This window comes from Acomys minous (genome assembly GCF_964271855.1).
Source record: "Acomys minous genome assembly, chromosome: 10".
Lineage (NCBI taxonomy): Eukaryota > Metazoa > Chordata > Mammalia > Rodentia > Muridae > Acomys > Acomys minous.
This window is the reverse complement of record NC_140491.1, coordinates 10190856-10209833: the sequence shown is the minus strand read 5'-3', so window position 1 is coordinate 10209833 and position 18978 is coordinate 10190856. Positions and strand designations below refer to the sequence as shown.

Below are 18978 nucleotides of genomic sequence, written 5' to 3'. Positions count from 1 at the left end.
ATTCATCCCAAATCAGCATGAAGAAACCTTAAGAGAATGACACCCCATTTCCCCTAATGGGGCTTGAGTAGGTTTTCGATTGCTGTTTTGGGCTACAGATGATTAGTTTTAGTGGGGGTTGGTTATAAGTTTTTATTGGTCTTCAGAGAGAAAATGAGGCTGGACTCAAGGATGTCTCTTTTTTCCTTTATCTTTCTTTTGTAGGTATAGAGATTGGGATTGAAAAGAAAGAAGGGGTAATATAGAAATACAGAGAGATGATAGGACAAAATGTGGATTATTGAATTTACTCCTCAACTTAAAGCCTTAATTGTTACTCTCAAATGAGGCCATTTTAATTCATTAGTAGATTTTTATATTGGTACAAAATAAGCTTAATTTTTATAGGTTGGTATAGAATTCAAATTTAGGATTATTCTTCATACACATTATATATATATATATATATATATATATATATATATATATATATATATATATTCTACTGTAATATGAAACACTGTACCTATGCAACTCAATTATAATACATTGTAATACAAGGTTTACTCCCAATATATTGAAAGTGCTGTGGCAGGCTGTTTAGGATAATTAAGTAATACAAACTAATTGTTAGTTGATCAAATCATGGTCATGTCAATTACTAATCTATTTTTTTCAGTATGTCTAAGAACTTTCATTCACTCATTGCTCTTGGTGAACAACTGAGAATATTTAATGAGTAAAATCAAGTCTATGCTTACAGATTAATTATTTCTTAAGATGTACAGCACCCCTGAAAACCAATGATACTATTTTATACTCTTAGTAACATGTCTTTTCTATGTTGAGTATGTTCAATAACATTATATAGAAACTACTAAAATAGCACATGGCAAGAAAAGAGGAAAGAAATTTTCCTTTAAGAACCTATTCAGGGGACCAAACCTCTGCTTTGCCCTTGTGTGATCCTTTCTTTTCAGCACTGGGACAGCCCTTGAAATCCAGACATAGAAGATCAAGAGGCACCACGCATGGCTTCATCAAAAGCAGCATGTGTTCAAACCCAGCTTCTCCCTAGACCTCAATTCATTGCCTTTATGAGACTCTAACTTTCAAATTGGCTTTAAAAAGACCATTCCGTCTTTGGAAAATGGAATAGGGCATAAAGGAGCAGTTTCTGCTGCTCCACCTCTTTGTGTCCCTGATTCTATGCAGGCTTGAGCACAGACCAAACGATATTGGCTTGTGTGGAGTCTGGCTGCAGAGAGGAAATGAGCCTCCTAGGCTCTAAGCAATGAACCTCCCATCACACACACACACACACACACACACACACACACACACACACACACTCACACCCTGTGCCCATTGTGCTCTCTCGTTGTTTCCAAAATAATTCCATGAGGCCCTATTAAGACTTTGCTTAATCAGAGAAAATATCAAAGCGTTTAATTGTTTGCAATTCTTCTGAAGTTGCAGAAACCAACAGCCAATTAGTACCTAAAACTTCTTTTTTTCAGATGAGAAGCTAATCTCCTCTAACTAGAAACTTTTCCTATGCATTTTTTCTTGGAAACACAGTTTGCAACCCAAATTACACTCTGAATACAATGAAACAGAATATGAAATGATATTTTTCTGCAAACTATCATCTTTTCTGGTTCATTTTCAAGATCTTTGATATTTACATATGACCTTTCCATTTTTATTAACAGTTTATTGGATTTTTGCATTCCAGCTAGCAGAAAAGAAAGGTAATTTACAGAAAGATTTGACAGTTATACACACAGCTATAAACTTCAGTCCATTAACTTATTTCTCATGTAACCTTTAGTCAATTCTACCAAAACATCCATATAAGCATATGCTTTTCTCTCTTATGTAAAAAGGCTCTCATTACAAAACCCAAATTGTAGAATGTCAAATGCAAGGAAACCCATTTTATCCTGCCTCCTTATGGCTCACAGATGCTTGCAGGGCTTTGAGAGGTTCATGGCTCTTTTTAAGGCATATGAGTAAAATTTACAGATATTTAAGTATTCCTTGGATTTCTATTAAATATGAGTGTGCATGTGGTAAATATCTCTTATTCACTTTGTTAAAGTATAATATTTGAGAGTGGTAACAGTCTTATCTATTTAAATTGAAATGATGGATTATAATAAATACATAGATTTATTGTATTGGCTTTTTTCTAGGCATAATGCTATGCTATACTAAACACCATAAAATGATTTTTTTTAAAGTGTACATCAAGGACTATCTTTTCATGTTAGTTTCCAAATGCTTAGGGAAAGAAAGGAAAGACAGAAATCAGAAAGGTTAATATTGTACTGAATAGCAAGGCAATTGTACATAACAATGAAGTGTGATAAAATTTTAACAGAGCTAAGATACAGCTTTTGAATATTTTCATCATAACAAATGAAAAATATTTAAGAAGATACGTATGTAAGTCTTATTCTGTACATTGTACAATGCACACATATACTACTGGATGCTGGGTTGATAATTCCTTTGGAAACACACTTATATTGTAAACACTAAGACCTCAACTCAATCTCAAGAATACTCATTCTAAAAACAAGGAATGGCAACTCACAGTTGTAATCTCACTGTGTGTGGAGTTAAAGGGCGGAAGCAAAGGTGGGGGGCAGATAGCTAGATATAGGAAAGTAGATAGATTAATTAATGATAGATAGATAGATAGATAGATAGATAGATAGATAGATACACAAGCAAATATAATAATTATTTAACATAAAGATATATGAAAATTTACTTACCTTTAAAAACCTGTAATTCTCTACCCAACCGAGTATAACCTCTAAACTGTGGGTGGGCCTGAAAGTTAATTATAGACCTCAACAAGAAAGGCAACTGAATTATTTCAGGAGTCTGAGCAACAAACACAGTGATCTAAGGTGGAAGAGCATCTGTAAAGGACAATCAAATTTATTTGTCCTTTTGCTTCCCCAGGATGTGCATAGATTTATGCTTGCTTATTCGCATTGGCACTTGCAAACAGATAAACACGTACATATGTGCATCATACACAGATACACACACACACACAATATTTGGGCAAACACTACAAAGATGTGCCTATATAAATACATCTGTGAGTAACTTCTTGAAAACTCTGATATACATAAAAGTAAAACTTGGTTACAAACAAATGGAAATTTATATTATTAGGGTTCTACAGAGAGTATATATTTGTCAATTTTAATGTTGATACTTAGTGGCAATCCAAACACTTGTATATCAGAGTGTTTGGACAGAGAAGCTGTGATTCTGGAGAAAGAAGAAGAATGTACTTTTTAATAAGAACCTTATTTCTTTACTCAAAATAACCTTAACTTTTGGGGATTCTCTAATATAACTATAAACCAAATATGTTTTCATATATATCACTTACTTTGTATTTACATATCCTTTCTTTAATAAAAATAAACAAAATTATAATCAATCATTTGAACTATTTCATGTAGCATTTATCAACTTGAAGAAGTTAGCAAGTAAAATCTATTAATGAAACTTGAAAATTTATAATGAGGTAGATAGATTAGGAACTCATTTAAGATTCAAAAAATATTAGTGATTTTGCTATTTTGGTGTATTTATGCATGATCAGTATGGAGAGTGGTGAATATATATGTGAATATTAATTAATTCCAACAGGAAATGAAATGCAAACATTTGGGAAGCACTCAAGAAAATATTCTTATTTAAGAAATAGTATGTTTTTATCTTATCTAATATTATATTATTATTATTTTTAGATGCATCTTTGTAATCTAAAAAGAAAGAAAGTGTAGATTAGGGTAGTTGGGGAGCTGGGGAAGATCTGGGAGCAGTAGGGCAAGGGGAAATTATAATCAAATTTATCATTCTAAAATAAGTTCTATTTCCATAAAAAGGAATTTTAAAAAGAAGTAAAATAGTACATACATTCAATGAGCATAGTCCTGGACTGTTCATTAAGTAGTAGTGTTGGGTAACCTGCAAAACAGAAATAAGAGAAATTTACTCAATGATAGTTTATTTCGATCACATCACATTTGCTTGCATCATCTTAAGGAAATGGAAAAGTTTATATTGCCATCTGGTGTTAACTAGGGGAACAGCTTTCTTTAAGCAGCATTTTCTAGGGTTTTGTTTATGCAGGACACTCTGGAAGCTTTTCTTAATAGAAAAATAAAAGATATAAAAGGAGCAGAGTCTGACCATATATTAATTATTTGTATTTACCTTTATACCATTATCTTTCTTTAGGTTATATAATTATTATATTTGTTCATGTTTGTTTCTATCTTTCTTTATCATCTATCTATCTATCATCTATGGATCTATGGATATATCATATATCTAACTACTTACCTACGTATCATTTATTTATCTATATATCAATGTATATATTTGATACCTATTATAATTAGCAGTACAGAATAATAAGAAACAAGTCTAAAAAATTCTTTATTAGTTCACTATAAATCTTTCATAAAATTAATGATTTCAAGGTGTTTTCCTTCAAACCTCACAGTCTCACTTAAAATGTCATTGCTTCCACAGTGATTTATAATGTAAACCCAATGAAAGGGGTCATAGACATCTATAAAGCTTGGCTCCTTGTATGTCCATGCATTAAAACCCCAGATAACCACTAGGATGGAATACCTTAAAGTCACAAGTCTATATCAAGTAAGTTGTTTTCTTACACCTGTTCTTTCTTCCCTTCTTCAGTCATTAAAGAACCAGCACTTTGTCTTCAGTTATTTCCTTATGTTGTTTATAAGTAACGGTTAAAAATTTTAAATATATAATCATGAGCAACACAACTTCTAGAGTATTTTAAAGTTAGTTCACTAATTTCTAATATTATGACAGTGACTACTACAAAATGACACTTTTCATAACTTAGAAACGATGAAATATCAAAATCATGGTATTGCATGTTGCAAAATACTTAACACTCATAATATAATTTTATCTTAATTAGTCTAATAAAATTATCTTGTCTATAATTATTTGATTTTGTCCTTCCAGTTAGAGAAGCTATTTATTTACTATCTGTTATTAATTGTACATCTACACATATGCTATACGTTGTGTTTTGGTAAAGCTAATTTTTGAATTCAGTAGGGAATAGGTGAATGGTCTATGTTTTGAAGTTACCATGTCACTCTGAAGTGGCCTCTGAACAGTTACTCTGTGAACATAGACTGAATGTGGCTCTCAGATTCAGCTTTCTCTTACTAGGCTAAAAGAACCTAGAGTTATTTGGTGGATTGTGGTCTGGTACTTATAACTGATGATGGAAGCAAAATAAAGTGTTTCTTTAACTACCATGGCCCATGTCATATATTTACAGTTAGCATTATATATAACTATCATAATATTTAGTCCTGATAGAGTATAGTCTCTAATGAGTCCATAGTAAATTATGGGAGTTCTGAAAATACACAGAAACGTACATGCTTAATTTTTTCCATACATCTGTAGACCAGCCATACAAACTATCAAATCTTAAACACCCAGCAAAAGATGAAAAATAACGTTCAAGTGATTGTTTATTTCATGGGCCAAATACAATTAAATGAATGCCTGCATGAATGAGAAATGTTTTTTTAAAAATCCCTAGAGTGCTACTCTCTAAATTATGTTTTGACTGAAGCAATGATACAACAAACAAGTGATTATATCCTGACATGGGTCGCACACAGGAAAAGTCAAATCCTGTAGGCTATATCCATAATAAAGACTCGGGAAAGCTGATAAGAACTTCATAGTTCCAAGGTAACTTCAGCAAAGGGGAGATGTGTTTACCCAGTTTTGCTTACAGACACTTGCAGTGAAATGGAAAGAGAAGTTACTACTTGCCTGTCCTTTAAAGACCTTTCAAGCTTAGGAAAGCAGGGATCCAGGCTGGAAACTTTCGGTGTTGTAATGGTGTATATTTGGGACAGAGCAGGAGAAAAACATGACTGGAAACTAGTCAGTTATGTATACTTGAAGAAAACCCAATGTATATATACAGTATGACAAATTATTTCTCATCCTGTGTCAATGCTAATTTATCATGAGCTTTTATGTATATGAATGACATATGAATATATACACCATATGCATATAGCTATATGCATATTCATATATTATATGAATAACAATGGAAGATAAAAGTGTAAGTTCAAGAAAATTTTTGAGACACTGACATTTTGAAGTTATCTAAAAAGGAAGATTAAATGCTAATGATGAAATACGTATCATAATTTACTTTAATGCCATACACACTGTAAAACTTTTTATTCAAAGGAAGCACTAAATAATGAGAAAACAAGACTAGTGTTGGCTATAAATTCTTCATTTAATTCATGAAAAGCAAGCATGCAACCTTGTTAACATTAAGGTTCTATGTGGATGTGAAAAATATTCATCAGGCAGTACAAATTGCATACATATGCTATAAAAAAGGAGAATATAGCTCATTGTCCTTTTCAAATGATAAAATATCTGTCCCTCAGGAGAAGAATTCAAATATATCAATGATTAAGTACCATTTCCCCTGCAGTTCCATTCTGATTGTGAATATGAAGGTGACAAATGCCAACACTTGAGACCTAGAGAGTGTTTCACTATGTGTTTGGAGTAGGAACAGGGTCCCGAAACAGTTCATATCCATGTTGAATCTTAAAACGGCAGAGTGTACTTGAAATTCCCATTATCTATTATCTGAAGAACATAAACAGCTATCTATAAGGTCTGGCTCATTTTAAACTTTTCATCACTCTTCTCTAGTCCATCTTTGCTGAGATCATTCAAGCTTAAGTTACACATCCAAGAAGGGACTTTCTTTCACATTCTTATACCCACTGAGCGAATGCTCATGTATAATCACCCTAATGCCTATGGACATTTTAAAGGCATTATTGTACTGAATATTTCATACTAGATCATAATTCTGCAGTGTGTTGCAAAGCTATAGCACCTTTGAAATTGGATTCACGGGTCACTAAAATTCATTATCTAAAGATTAGCTATTTCTGTCGTAGATCAGCACTTTATAGATGAGGATATGCTATCAATCTAGACAAAATAAATGTATTCAAAATTACAGAACATTTCAAACCTAGAAGAAAACAGGCTTGGTGCTTTGAGAAATGTTGTCCTCCAAAATATGTTTTTAGTGGCTTTCCTTTTCTTTCTTTCTTTCTTTCTTTCTTTCTTTCTTTCTTTCTTTTCTTTTCTTTTCTTTCTTCACTCTATATTTTTCATGACCCTATTCATGTCATCTTCAATAGAGTTAATTATATTTTTGTTAAATTTGCAAGCATCATTTTTTGGCATGCATCCTGCATTTTCATCACTCAGGGTTCTCCATATTCATTGTTCATGATCTGCTTTTCTTCTTCACAGTCTTCATTCTGGAAAATCAGCTTCCAAATTTCAATTTTGTAAGTAATGGTTTGCTTTATATCTTCATCTTAATGAATTCTTCTTTGACACTCCTCCAAACAAGGTTATCTAGACCTCTGAAATTCAAAAGTATGGCAAAATTCCCCATTTGAAAATGTGCACATCATGAACTCTTGGGTAAGTATAAGTAAGGCAGATATTATGATGTATTGCTAAAAATTATGTCTGCGTATAAATGGAGTGACCACAAAGGTCACAAAGAAATAATGCAGTCTTTCTTTCACAGAGACACTTTCTGTGCAGTATGAGTTTGGTTTCATGCTGATTAGCCGAGAGAGATAAGAATTTCAAATTGAGCTAATTGATTTGGATTAAACAGTGGCTGAGCCTAAGGTTAAGTGTGCATTTTCGTCTGTGCGGAAGAACGTACAGAAACTTTTATTGGTAGTTAGGACCCAATGGACTCATTGAAGCTCTTGATATTCCACAAGAGCCCATTTCATACTAGATAATGATACAAAAAAAGGTGAAAGTGCGCTTTGAAGTTTTAGCAGAATTACTCAGAAGAAACAGCTTTATTCTCAGCCTGATATTAGAAACATGAGGAAGAGTTAGGATAGTTAGACAAGGCATGGTAAATGTACTTCTATTCTATTATTTCAAGTTGCTCTTGTTGTCGTTGTTGCTGTTGGTTTTATGCTAACTTCATCTATATGGTCCATGTGTACAAGGAGTATGCACACTAACGTGCTATCACATAAACATACAGATCACATAACAACCTTGGAATTCAAACCTTTTCTTCCCATGGGTACCAGGAATTGAACTCAAATCATCAGGCTTGTAGAAAAGTGGAACTACTTGTTGAGCCATTTTGCTAACTATTGCTTTATTAATAGCTTTTTCAATAATTTGTGCTTCAGCTTTCAAGAGCACAGCAAACGTAATCACCAGGCAAAAAGATCTGCAGTGGTTGAGAGTATAGGTCAAGAATTGGTATGAATTTAGGCTTTTTCTGGAAAGAAACACAAAAGGGACGGAGGACGTTTAAGTCACATGTACCTTGCTTTTCATTTAGAAACCCTTTCCAGAACAGATAAAATGAGAAAACAATCTCATTCTAGAAACCCTTCTCTTAGATCTCTTTGTATCTCTTGAAATACAATAAAAAGAGTATCAAATGTCCCTCAAACATCTTTCCTGGCTTGTCTAAAAAGAATATGTAAGGAATCACATATATTTTGTATCACTGTGACATTTTTTTAAAACATGAATCCATAGGGAATTGGGCAGGAATAGAAAACTTTGTGTAAATTTTCTTTTATATATGAGGGGACATACCTAGTTATAACTATTTATTTCTATCCTTACCTCAATACTACAAGCCTTGGTGTAAATGGCTACCTATTGAAAATAACAAATTTCTTACTTCCAGTGAACTATTTGGTTGAATTCTGAATCTACACTTACTTCTGTTGCATTCTTTTCTACAGTTGTTCTATTGTTTATGCTCAGCCTTTACCTCGCCTCACTCTCTGACTTTACTAATGTTCCTGTATCACATTCTGTAAAAGGAACATTTATTCACCTGTTTCAATTGTTGTCTGGGGGGCTTACTGCCTCTGCGTGCTAACCTAAGCTGAGTCCTGGAAGCTTCTAGGCTCCATACAATCTAACCTAGGCCTAAAATAGTTTCAGCCTTTAAGATTTACTGTTTAATAAGCATACCCTTTCTTGTTCTTTCTGAGTGCATAGCTGGGTGATTCATCTCAGCTGTTCTGGTTCAAACTCCTTTCCCATCTAACTTACTCTCTGGCTTTTCTCTCAGCCTCTGCATTGCTCTGTTTGTCCTCAAAATAACTCCAGCATTTGTTTCCAATCTTTGGCTCCTCATTTTCTGGCTAGTTCTGTGTTCATCTGTGTCTAGCTTATTCTGCCATTCAGCCTCTCTCTGTAAAACTGTCCATGTAAATATGTCCCTATCTCTCTGTATTGCTCCTTAAGTCACTTCCCTTTCCCCTCTATTCTGGTGAGAGTTGGGCATGTCCGTTTCTGTCAAATCTTTCTCTGATTTATCACTTTTCTGCCACTCAATTGAACATCACTTTTAAACATTCTACAAACTATTTGTACCTTCATTGTTTGTCATTAAAGGCATGTCCACCATGCCTGGGCCTAAGCTTTTATTTATCTGAAACTCAGGTCAGTGCCAGGCTATTCTTGAACTCAGATCTGCTTGCACCAGTCTCCTGGATTAAAGGTATGTTTGTTTTCCAACTGGATCATACAGACCTAAAAGGTCTTTGGATGTGATTGATTGCCAGAGCAGCCATGTTCTGAATTAAAATTCTTCTACAAATTTCTTTCTTTAGATCATTCATCTTTTGAGAATCTGAAATTTTTTGTAAAGCAAAATGTTCAAGTCAAATGCTTTTCTTTTTTAGACACCTCTTTTGTCTTAGTAACCTATATTATATACAGAATCAAAATTTTCACTGGTAATCAAAGTGTGTCTTCCATTAATCAGAGCCATCTGCCTCAAGGAAACACTATGAACGGTAAGACACGTAATGAAGTATGACAGATGTCATCTAATCACATTTGTTAATTTTCACATATAAAATTTGAGGCACAGAGAAATATGATAACTCTGAATAGCTTGATTATTTACTGACTTTGTCTAGGTAAGTACATATTGGCAATAATTGCTAATTGCAACTAATTTGAATAAACAATTAGGTATAACTTCCTATGTGTATGTGTCTCTCGGTGTGTGTGTATGTTTTATTTCAATTCTAAATTTTCTCTAAACTCTCAAAACCCACAAAAAATACAATCTTGTGTACATCTTACTTCCCAAAAGAAAATTCATACACTGAATACAATGAATTTACTTTTGACATCATGTATGCAAGCTCACAATTCGCTGGTTTGATGCATTATATTTTAGTGTAATTTTAAAATACTTTTTACACATAGAATCATTAACTAAACTGAAGATCACAGGAAGTCTTGGTTCTATCAACCATCACAGTGTCTCTATATTAATTTCAACTCAATTTGTCCCCTGCACAAATCATTTCAGAGTTCTTGTGCTGGTGCTACATATCCACCAAGTGTACAGAATTCTATAAAATTTATGCATAGAGTTTTGTTTGCAATACAGTTTCTGCTACAAAGTGACAGCTTTATATTGGACAACAGTATTACTTGTTGGGATCTCTAAATCTTAATGTTGTGGGAATTATTTTCTTGTTAATTTTTTAAGAGGAATGGTGTATGATATACAAAGGCACTACTAATAATTAGTTATTTTTCTCATTGAAATGACTTCATATGCATGAATTATGCTAACTTCTCCTTGCTATGCTACATCATAAACCAGATAGTGAGAGTATGACGAATATAAATGCTAGGGTTGCAATTCTAGTGTTGAAAATTTCCAAATAAGTCTAATTTCTGTCAAAAATGAAGTTATATTTCTAAATATATGTGACATAACTCAAGTAGGTTAATAAATATATAATTAAAATAATCAATATTTGTTAAACAGAACTTAACACTTCTTGATCAGGATACTTTTAAAATATATGTCCATATGTTCAGTCCTCTATCACTGACATTGCTGTTCAAAATTAGTATCAGCTGATAGGAATAAATTAAGCATAGACTTTTTATATTCCTAATTATTGATAGGTACTAGAGGAATATTTAATAAAGGAGAACACATCATAGCACCAGCATTTTCTGCCAGGTACTGCTAAATTAATTTTCCACTAATAATAGAATCTCTTTTCACAAAGGTACAAAAAGCCAAGGGCATTTTCATCAAGCAAGAGCTGCACATGATTCCACACATCAACTAGATTTAGTCACTCAGATTATCTAGACACACAACTATGCAAAAGAATTTGTTTTCAAGTTCATTGCCCAAAAGGGGCATTTCCACCCTGGATATGGGTTGCATATCATGGTATATTAACATAACAGAATAAAAGGAACAGGGTAAAGCTCACAATCTGTGTACAATTTGTATCATGTAAGTAGGATAAAGTCTTACAATTATCTTTCTCACCTGGTTCTCCACAAGGAAATAAATGGCTCTGCCAAATGCTCTTAAGTCCAGGAGGGATGATATTAATTCAAGCGCAGAAACATGTAGTCAAGCAAGTGTGAGATGAATTCTCTAAAGCCATCTGAAAATGAATATTTTCATCTTTAATGTTTTTTTTTAAATATGGTATGTGCTTAGAGTGACAACAAGCTAACAAGTGGTCTCCTTCTATAATTCCTTAAAATTGTTTCTTAGACATTAATTTGGGTGTATATTCCTAAGATTTTCAAACTAGGAAATCAGATCAGGATAGATTTTTTTCATGTTGCCATAGACTATATAGTTTAAACCAAACTGTCTCAAACTTTTGTTGTACGTTTTCATCAGACACTCTTTATTGCTTATGTCCAGCTATTTTACCAAAATGCTCTTGTGAATGTCTTGAATTTCTATTTTTTTCATTTAATTAATTAATTAATTAATTAATTTTGACCTTAAAATATTTTCTCTCCCATATATTACATCCTGATAAAAGTTTCTCCTTTCTCTTCTTTCCCCAACCTCTCCTTTTCCCCAGACCTGCTACTACCCCTTTTCCCTTCAGAAAAGACAACATCAACAGAACATTGCATAAGAAGTTACAATAAGACTGGGCACATACTACCATATCAAGGCTGGATGAGGCAATCCAGTAAGAGACGTACACTGTTAGGACTTCCACAGGAACACATCAATGTTCCATATATTGCTAGTTACAATGACTGTGAAAATGCTAAAATGTTAATATGTGTGCATGTGTGTGTGTGTGTGTGTGTGTGTGTGTGTGTGTGTGTCCTTCAAGTCCATTCTAATAGTATTTTGAAGCCTATCATTCTTTTAAAAGAGAGATAGGCTCAGCTTTCTTCTACTAAGGCATTCAAATTTAGTTCTCTCTTAGCTCTTCTTAGAATCCTTCTTGAACAATTCCTTAAGTACTTATTGTCATTACAGGATTTAGACCTCGTCTGCTCAAATTCATTACTTGTATTCTTGATAGAATCATCAAATAGTTTAACTTATCTCATGTCACTGTTATTGGTTCTTACTAGTTTCTATTTACTGGGAATATCTATTTTCCCCTTTTAATTCCTAGAATCACATATCATTAGCTTAGTGATTATCATTTTGGTCACTAGTAATTATCTCTTTTGCAGTTCTACAGAAAGTAAAAAAATTATAAAACCAAAATAACTGGTGTACTCTCTTTGAAATATGTCCTTCTACAGCTTTTTGTATACTGAATGCATACAATACCCCTCAAATAAATAACCTAAAAACTATCCTTTCATCCTCTCTCTTTTCTACCATACTTATATATGAAGGCAATATATGTGTTCTCCACCTAGATTTATTTATATAATATCATGTGCCATAAAGTCTGTTCACAATATGTCACCATGACATATAATTAGTTTAACTGAGAGTAAAGTTGAAATAGTTTCTTTGCGTAGTTTAGCATGGCAAGATCTAGGTTACTTTATATTCCTTATTTATGATAGGGAGATAAGAGTAATATTCCATTATATTTTCTATAATTTTAATAATTACACTATTTTAGTTATGCTTGTCTATTAACTTTACATTTTAAAACAATAATTTATAATTATTTAGATATTCCAAATATTTTTATCATATTCAACCCAAAACATTATTCTTAATTTCTTCAAGATCTGTCCACAAATGCACCTTCAACACCCAATTCCATGTTCTCTTGAGTTGTGCATAATAGCCAAATGACCATATTTGTGTTTTTCCTACAATTCTGGGTATCCACTGGGGCATGATCCACTCACCAGGAACTTTATAATTAAAGCAAACTGAATCTCTGTAACACATAATCCATCATCTGGCCATATTTTCTGCATTTTAGATTGGGGAATAAGCAACCACTTTTCAGTCATTGATAAAACACTAAATGGATTGATATTGTAAAGGTCTTTTGGAGGTAACAACAGATTGTATTAATTAACTAATTATCAGAGCTACAGTGTTCTGAAATCAGTTTTCTATTTTGCTCTACTGCTCTACAAACTCTGGCTTTTACAGTCTTTCTTTCCAACCCTGATCCTTTAGGTGTATGATATAGATTTCAAGTACTGATAACTGAGTACTGTGCAGTCAATTTTTTATTTACAGCTAGTGTTATACTAAAGGTTTATTATGTATGATATATTAACATAGAATCACAATTCTGTGATAAATACGTAAACCAGGAAGGGCTATGGCACAAACACAAACACTAAAAATGTTGTGTAGCAAGTGACAGATATTATGACCTTCTAAAAGCAACAATAAAATATAGAGTCTTGAAGGAAAAATTTTTTTAAAAATCAACTTAATCCATTGTCTCACCATACACTTATTGAACATGTAGTGTATGTCAGGCACTCTTTCATGTACTTGGAACATAGCCATGGACACAAGAAAGTAATATCCTAGCTTTAAACATCAAGCAGCGACCTGAAAAGGGTAAGAGTGATTACTGGAAAAAAAGCAACATTGGAAAGGATAGTCGAATGAAACTAAATGCAGTACGTGCATGGAGAGAATTCTGCTGAACAAAACAAATTGTACAACATTTACGGAATGACTCTCTGCCTTGGGGAAATACAAAACAGAACACAAAGAAGTGAGAAAAGCACTGAGAACTGCAATCATAACAACTATAAGAGAAAAATGATTCTCAAAAAAGAGAAACTCAGTATATTGTAATAGAATCAATCCCATGCAGGAAAGAAATTAGATTCCCCAAGAAGCAAGGCAGGAAAAGCCAAATGCCAGCAAAGCCAATGGACAGCCAGGATCAATCATCTATTCCAAGTAGAAACTCACCTTTTAATCTACAAAATAAATGGCTTAAAATAACTCAAATCATCCAAGAGAAAATAAAATGGAAACAATTAGTTGACTCAGTATTACACCTGAATATGAAAAGTAAGCTTTATAGTGGGGAAGAGCATGAGGTATAATAAGGCTTATATAATGTACATATACATAATGATTAAAATAAAATGGGCCCTTTCTGGCATTGAATTAGTGCTTGGTCCCAGTATGCAGATATAATCTCACAATGGCTTATAATTCCTTTTCTAGAGCATATGAAAGTCACTTATGACTTCTACAGGCACTGTATACATACACTCTTCAAAAGACAAGCACATACACACACACACCACACACACACACACACACCTACACACATAAGAAATAAAAGAAAATAAAGAAGTTAAATTTTTTGTAGTATTTTTCTTAAATGCCATAAGAAATGTCCTGTGATTTAGAATTACATATGTTTTTCAATAGGAATATGTCTTACATAAAGCAGCAATTGCTTTAAAAATTTAGCATTACTTACATGTATATGAAATGTTTCCTCTTTTGTTTTTACATTTATCATGGAGTTACAAGTATTATTAGGTAGTTCAAATCTGTGTAGGTCTTGGGTTTGGTTACAATATTTGCAATGAATCAAAAGTTATTGGTAAGCTCTTTGTAAACTTGAGCTGAGGAGTGAGCTGAGCTGCCAGGCGCTGGGGTACAACTGAAATATTCCTTCACAGGCTCATATTTTGAGTGCCTCTTCAGCTAATGGCATGATTGTGGGGCCCTTAGGATGTAGGGCCAAGTTGCCAGAAATACATCACTAAGGGCAAGTCTTTGACCGTTACCTCCCTCCAGGTTCTGGCCTACTCTCTCTGCTTCTTAGTCTGCCGCAATGTGATAGGTGTCTGCCGTGCACTTCCACCACCACACAGTGTATAATACATTCCCTTCTATAATGGTCATAACTCAGTCTAACACTCTGCGCCAAAACAAACTTTTCTAGCCTTGTGTTTTTTCCATCAGGCACTGTGCCCCCAGAAGTACAAAGGTAACTAGTACAGGCATCTGAGCTCCTGCTAAAGGCAACAAAGAAAGGATTCAAAATGAAATGCATACATGTAAATAAAACATAAATTGTAATATACATAAAAAGGAATTAACAGTCAGATTTGAAATTAATAGCAAAATATGAATTAAAAATGCTGAGTGGAAGATGCCTCGAATTTCACTATACTGAAATTCTAAGTTGTAAGGATACACATTTTATACTGCAAATCATTATAGTTATCCTCAGCGTATTATTAATACTTATTGTTTTATGTTTTATAACTTTATATGATTACTCTATTTACATCATCCCTATAATGATCATTGTTCTATAATATTTACATATTTCAAATGAATCCATTTAGGGTTGCTCTTATGCGCCAGTGTTTAGAAATGGTCACTTGATATTGAATAATCTATCAATGATATCATATTTAATCAGTGCTAATCTAATAGTTACATCTTTTCTTCCATTAGAACCTCAGATGATTTACAAAGTTATTATACAAGTTTGCACTCCCACCAGCAATCAAGGAGTGTTCTCCTTTCTCCACATCCTTGTCAGCATGAGCTGACTTGAGTTTTTTATTTTAGCTATTCTGATAGGTATAAGATAGAATCTCAGAGTCATTTTATTTGCAATTCCCTAATGACTAGGGACATTTAATATATCTTTAAGTGTTTATCAGGCATTTGATATTCCTCTTTTGAGAGTTCTCTGTTTATTTATATACCCCACTTTTTAAAAGTTGGATTATTTGGTTTGATGGTGTTTACTTTCTTGAGTTCTTTATATATTTTGTATATTAGTCCCTTGTCAGATGTAGGGTTGGTGAAGAACATTTTCCAGTCTGTAGGGTGTCATTTTTTTCTGTAGACAGTGTCCTCTGCCTAACAGAAGCCTTTCAGTTTCATGAGGTCCCATTTATTGTTTATCTCAGAGCTTGGGCTGTTGCTATTCTGTTCAAGAAGTTGTTACCTGTGACCAACTATTTAAAGCCAATGCTTCTGTAAATTCTCTGCTACAAAAGACTCATCACTTGGAACTGTTAAATGAAACAAACCTTTCTCCTCTAAGTTGTTTTGGTCAGGGTATTTGATCACAATAGAGTATAATAAGGGAGAATAGAGAATAGTAATGTCTGTTTGGAAATGTCTGAGGATGACTGAGAATAAGAACAGCTAACTAAAATGAAGGGTATATTAAAAAGCCATATAGAAATCTACTGTTTTATAAGTCCATTTAAATAAATATGCCAAAAGTAAGAGTTATACACATAGAAGCATCATGCTATTCCTAGAAACCATAGGTCACTATTATGGTGACTGTTCAATTGCTATGAAGAAGTCACCATAACCGAGGGATTGAACTCACGAAAGCATTTATGGGGGTTTGCTTACATCTCAGGATATTAGTCCATGACCAGGAAACAAGGCATGCATGGGCTGTACATAGGCCTCTACACAAATGTAGCAAATGTGCAACTTCTATTCATGTTTGTCTCCTAACAATCAGAGCAAGTGCTGTCTCTGACTCTTTGCTTCTATTGGATCCCTCTCACATATTTAGGATGCTTTGTCTGGCCTCAGTGGGTGAGGATGAGCCTAGTTCTGCTGCTACCTGATATAACATGGTGGGTTGGTACCAATGGGGGCCCTCGTTTTCTCTGAGGATAAAGGGATGAGGAATGGGTGTTTAGGGAGAGGCTACGGGGATGGTATTTGGAGGAGAGGAATGGGGGGGGACTGTCATCAGGCTCTAAAGTGAATAAAAAATAAAATAAATATAGAAAAATTTTTGTTTCTATCCATAAACTTATTGGCTTTGAACTTTATGATCCTACTTTATTTGGTGTTCTTTATTACCTATATCTCCCTTCCAACCTTCCTTCCCTAGATAGGAGAGAAAAAAAAGTTAATGGGGACAGGAGAAATAGACCTATTTAGACTTAGTTCCTTAGAGGGATTCAACTCTTCATCATGAGGATTCTAGCAGACTTATTAAACAGCAAGCAGCAGACACTGGAGAAGCAGCCAGAGCCTGGAGCCTCCAAGTGTTCTTTTGAGTACTTCTCTCTAGGAGTGTCCTGAAGAAGAGTGATGAACAGCCAAATGATGCAAAAACAAAAGCCAAGTTTCTGGTTTTGGGAATCTATCTAATTATCTATCTATCTACCTACCTACCTATCTATATATCTATATATCTATATATATATATAAAACTCTCAGAGTTCATGCTAGGATGGTCATCTGTTAGCAGAGACCTTACCCCCAACAAGAAGCAGTTCCTCTTCTAGTGCAGAAACACCACATGTCCTCTCAGAAGTCTATTTCCCATCCTAAATTTGGGATCAAAACAAAACCATGTTTACATGCACTCCATGGGCTAATATAACTCAGAGCCTTAATAATATAAGCTTTTCTTTGCAATAAGGGCTCTGAGGCAGATATATCATAAAGATGCTGAGAATAATTTATTGTTAAACACTTAATCCGAAAAATGATATTTTTGCAAAACATTTTATAATCAAGGATAAATGTGGGGTATGGACAGAAAGGAAAATGAAAAATTGTGCAAGACAGAGAGAGTTGTCAGAGCCATTGAAATCATGAAGTCATAATAGCTTCTCTGTATTAGGTTTGGACATGTCTGGACATGTCCAAATATAAGTTATGGATTTAGAGGCGCTCATTGAATATTAGCCCTCAACTGCAATATTGGGAGTAATAAGGTCATTGACTTCTACTCTGGTTAGCTCACCAGTTCAGCTGAGAAAGTACAAACTCATAGTCCCACAGATAACCCTAGTAAAACTCAATGAGCCACAAAATAACACAAGACATCAATATGAGAAAGGGATGTATAGAAAAGATGAGGTGTTACAATGAAGGAAAATATAGAGAGGGCTGAGGGTGAGAGAAATTAATATGCATTATATACATATATAAAAATGTCAAGAAATAAAACCAAAAAATCAGTTAACAAATGTCTAAATATGTAATAACTTTTTTATTATTTATATTTAATTTCTATTGTTTAATGGTATCATTATTTATACTAAACAATAAAATTTAATATAAATACAGACATGTAAAAGTCAATTTGTATAGTTTAAGGACTACATTCAATTATTCTCATAAATATACATGACTGGAAATGAACTTTCAGTATTTAATAAATGATCATTAAAATTTAAAATAAAATTAATATGCAATTAATATCTTACTAATTCAAAGTTATATAAAAATGAAGTGTCAGAGACTTTATGGATTGCAAAATATAAAGTTTCATCTCACATAACTATAACTCTGGAGCAAAATCGAATATTTCAGGACTAATGACATTTGGAACACCTCAGTTGAAGCACATACACTGGAGTCCAGATTGTGAGAATTTCCCCCACAGTCTGTAGACCTGATGTTGATATATCTTGACCCCATCTCCCACATTCATTGTATAATTAGAGACTAAACAGTTCAATTTGTGAAACATCTTATTTATACTTTTATTATGGATTATAAGTTATTTTTAACTTATCTCTTACTTAACAAACTTCCTAACAATATGATGTTTATTTTGGTTAACAGAATGAAATCTTGTCCTGACAAGGTATAGTTCC

General features: G+C 33.3%; 1 long non-coding RNA gene across 1 annotated transcript; it reads right to left on the bottom strand.

The window, feature by feature from the left end:
- Positions 1-2691: 2691 nt before the first annotated feature.
- Positions 2692-11595, bottom strand: LOC311606648. Its single transcript, XR_014782386.1, has 3 exons — positions 11471-11595; positions 3934-3984; positions 2692-2915 (listed from the first exon to the last, which is right to left on the bottom strand). It is a non-coding gene; the product is annotated as an uncharacterized lncRNA (long non-coding RNA).
- Between the last annotated feature and the right edge of the window lie 7383 nt (positions 11596-18978).